The sequence below is a fragment of the Eretmochelys imbricata genome, chromosome 27 (genome assembly GCF_965152235.1).
Source record: "Eretmochelys imbricata isolate rEreImb1 chromosome 27, rEreImb1.hap1, whole genome shotgun sequence".
In the NCBI taxonomy this organism is placed as follows: domain Eukaryota; kingdom Metazoa; phylum Chordata; order Testudines; family Cheloniidae; genus Eretmochelys; species Eretmochelys imbricata.
The window spans coordinates 12841877-12846297 of NC_135598.1; positions in this window are offsets into that span (position 1 = coordinate 12841877).

Genomic DNA, 4421 nt, shown 5'->3' on the forward strand with positions numbered 1-4421 from the left:
CCTGGGTGGCGGAAGGAAGATGGAGGAAGCCGTCCCACAGGTGGAACGCACTCATCTTCCCGCTCCACGTTATGGATTCTCTTTCCTTAACAGCCTCATTTACTTTATTCCCCCCTCCCCCTTTCCTTTCTCATCTTTCTGATTTTTCCCATCACCTGCCAATGGTTGGCTTGTTTCTGTTAAGTGAATGTAGTGCTGGCAAAAGGTGGCAGCTGGACAGATGTTTGAAAGTCTCTGCATGTCCATCTAGATGATAGAGATGGGCAAGTCCTCTTGCCGTGGGGCATCTAATCCATCCCAGGCCCGGAGGCTACTGCAAGATTTCCCCTATTCTCCATTTACTAGTACTCTGTCCTATCCGTCTAACTGTGCCAAACAATGGGGCTTCCACCCCTTCGCTTAGGAGACAATCGCACGTCCCAGTGCAGTACAGGTGGCAGCAAAGCCAGCTTCCCCCGTGTCTTCAACCCTAAAGAAAGGCCCTTCCTTTGGACCGTTCAGTCTTTTTGGTCCATTCAGTCCTTGCCCTTTTTGCTTGAGCATGCTAAAAGTGTGTGTGTGGGGGGGGAGGCAATTAGTGTCAGTGATGATGGTGCAGGGGAGGTGGAGACCCTGCCCACCAGGAACAGACCTGAGACTCACAAGTCTTGAAGTTGTTCTAGCAAGAGCTGCCCTAGGGTGTGAAATCCTGGCTTGTGTGGAAGGGTTTGTGGGTGCATGCACGTGCAAAGCTGGGCAAGAATTCCTTCCTTCCAGCAGGGAGACTATCTGGTCTTTATCTCCACTGGTTTGTATATTTCATTAAAGCAAACCAGCTCTTAGCTTCTCTGAAAGACCACAGAGCAAGAGAGGAACACAGGAGCAAACTCCAGCTCCATGTGGCAGGGGGAAGCCCAGTGGTACTAGGGGAGTGCTGAGCAGAGGAGAAAGCTTGAAGATGATTCCACCCACTAGCGCATCTCCATGACTTTCAGCGGAGCGGAGTCTGGGCGCAGGGGCACCGAACACAGGGGAGATAGGTCAGGTGGGATTACTTTAAAATTAAAATGTGAAATGGCACCGGAGGGTTGAACAGAGGTGGAGCCAAACCATAGTGTTGGTTCACCAGCCCTGGAGACTGAAGTCCTCTAGTTTATATCCTAGGGCAGACAGGGTCAAACTTCCCCCACCAACGTGCCTCAAGCTCAATCTGTAGCAAGGACCCTGGCTCGGATCCTCAAAGTTTTGGACGTACCTAATTCCCCTAGAGCCCCTATCTCTAGTGAGGATGAAGGCCTCCCACTCAATCCTTGGCTTCCAGGCTGATGCTGCCTAACAAAAGAGGCCAGTCTGTGCCAGTGAGGGTGATTTTTGTCATGTGGCCACTTATCTCTGGGACCTGAGCCAAGAACCCACTAACTTGTTTCACAGGAGCCACCACACAGCTTACAATGGCTAGTGGCTTGAGCTGGATTTGAACCAGCCCCTTCGGTGGGAACATTAACATGGAACATGCAAGTTCCTGTTTGCCAAATCCAAAATGCTGTTTTCCATGGTTATATCATCCCTAATGGGGACTGCGAGCAAGAGGCAGCTTCTTAGTCTAGTTTAGGTCACTCTCTCTCCTTCTCTCTCTCTCTCTCTCTCTCTGTACCCTTTGATCCTGTATTGAGCAACGCCCCTTCCGTGCACCTCATTGCGGTAATAAAGCTTTGTAAATAAATCTTTGCAGTGTGTTTTAATGGGAGAGGGTAAAGGAGGAGACGCTCTGATACAATAGGCCTGGCTAGTCCTCCTTCTGTCACCAAGGGCCCAAGGCCTCCCAGCGGGGTACAGTAAGTGTGTGGGGCTGATGTAGAGGTTAATGCCTCCCTGCCGGTAAGCAGAAGACTTGGCCGCAACTCACAATCCCTTGTGCTCCATAGGGTGCTAGGGCCTTGGAGAGCCACAGAGATGGTGACAGAGGGAGCGTGGGCTGGAGTCACTGCAGCGCCAGATGGTGAAAGAGCAGGTTCTTGTCTGAGACTCAGAACAATGGCTGTTAGGCTCTCTGTACAAGGATGGGAAAGGCAGGGGAAATAGGGCTAGGTACAGGATGGGCAGCACCTGTGCAAGCTTCATCATACTGACCTGCCAGGCTCCCCTCTCAGAGTCAGACGGGCAGTCAGGATCCAGTCAGTCTTTGGCTTCTCTGCTGAGGCTTTCAACAAGGAGGTGAAGTGGTGGTGGGTTTTTGTGATATGGAGCCACACCTGCTAGGATCAGTCAGTAACAACTTCCCACCCAAGCTGGGCTGGAGTAGAAGCAGTGACCTAGGTCTAAGGGTCTCTGTAATCCACCACCAGCCCCCCTGAATTCTGCAGTGCTATTAGTAACAGTTGGCCATTAAGTCCCATGACCCATATGCTGTACTCAAGAGATGCCATTGAAATCAACAACAGTTAGGTGCCTGAATAGTTTTGAGGATCTGGGCCCTAGTCTGTTTTCTTGCCTCTGGAGGTTATTAGTCCAGCTAATCCCACTTCACTACACCTTATTGTGCTCCTCCCAGTGTGTGTTTTAAGTACGCACACGGGTTTGGCTGCCCAATGCAGCGTCATCAAGGGGTACCTTTGTTTTTGTACAGGAACTGGTTTTTGCTTTGGCTGGCAACGGAACGGCTCACAGCAAGGGCATTGTTGCTCAAGAGCAGCATCTTGAGTGAAGCCAGCAATACCCTCATTCCACCAATTGACTTTTCACAAGGAAATAAATAAAGCTGCCAAGATGCAAGGTCCTGGCACCCGTCCCACTGCGGACAAGGGCCAGTTTCATGTTATTAACAAAGTCAATCTGCATTCTCCAGTCAACACAGGCCTGTTTCTTTCCCTGATCCCTTCCAGCAGGAAGGTGGCAGACTTGTAAGGGCTTGTTCTGGGCTGATCCAATGAGGAATGCAGTGGACTACCCAGGTAGGAAATTCTGGCTCAGAGGGGGCTGGCTACCATATTGTACTGCCACTTAAGGAACATGGATTTGGGGCAGAGAGGTGAAGTGATTTCTCCAAGGTCATGCTGAATACAGATTTCCTGACTCCCAGTCTTGTTCCTCTAGCCAGAGACCCACACAGACTCCACTGACCTCCGTGGGTTTCCCCCACAGGCTCTCCAGGGTTTGCTGCCTCACTAACAATACCTACCAGCAAATGAGCTGAATGTCAGGTGATATGCAATCCAACTCTTTCCAAGCGCCTGTGCTCACCCCACAGCCTGGAGGGCCTGATTCTCCTCTCAGTGATGCTTGCTTTGCAGCAAAGCAAGTCCACTAACTTCAGTAGCTACTCATGATTTGCCCCAGTGTAAGCAAGATGGGCCTGATGAGTTTGAGGCGAACTGCTGAGGCTCCAAAGGGAAAATGGAGGTTGATGAAAGCCTTGGACCATTTCTAGACCGACAGCTGTCCATTCTCCCAGGCCTCTGCCCGCCCTGCTTTTTGGACCTCAGGACAAGCTCCTGGTCCCGTGCTCAGATCACAGCTCGTCCCAGTCTGCTGAGAACGTTGACAATCCAGCCGACAGTCCTGATCAGGAGAAGGGGGGCCATCCGCAGCACGGAGAGCAGGCACCAGCTCACCCTCACATTGTATTACTGGGGGACGGGAGGTGTCCGAGGGCTCCTATCTCCATGAGCCAAGCAGGAACCAGGATGCTGGCACCTCCGCAGATTCCTTAGCCTGGAGAGATCCTGCCCTATGCCAGCATCTGCCTGCACCGCGCCCATCCCCACAGGGAGCCCCTTACATGAGACCCTTCCTAGCGAAGGGGCAGTGAGAGGGGGGGTGCCATCCATCCCCACGTAGGGGTCCTCCCCCCCACAAATGGGGCTCCCCCCATGAAGCGGTGTCCTGCCCCCACAATCAGGGGCTCCCCCCACAAACAGGGGCTCCCCCTCCCCATGAAGGGGTGTCCTGCCCCCACAATCAGGTGCTCCCCCTCCCCATGAAGCGGTGTCCTGCCCCCACAATCAGGGGCTCCCCCCACAAACAGGGGCTCCCCCTCCCCATGAAGGGGTGTCCTGCCCCCACAAACAGGGGCTCCCCCCACAATCAGGGGCTCCCCCTCCCCATGAAGGGGTGTCCTGCCCCCACAAACAGGGGCTCCCCCTCCCCATGAAGGGGTGTCCTGCCCCCACAATCAGGGGCTCCCCCCACAAACAGGGGCTCCCCCTCCCCATGAAGGGGTGTCCTGCCCCCACAAACAGGGGCTCCCCCTCCCCATGAAGGGGTGTCCTGCCCCCACAAACAGGGGCTCCCCCGCTCTGGCTGTACAATGCTCAGCAGCCCGGCTTCAATCCCCCTCTCCCCGCGATGGTTTCTCCCCGATGTCCGCCCCCGGGCCGGATGGTTCCTCCCCACGAGCAGGGAGGGAGGGAAAGTCCCGATCTCTTCCGGGGTCAGGGGTCACG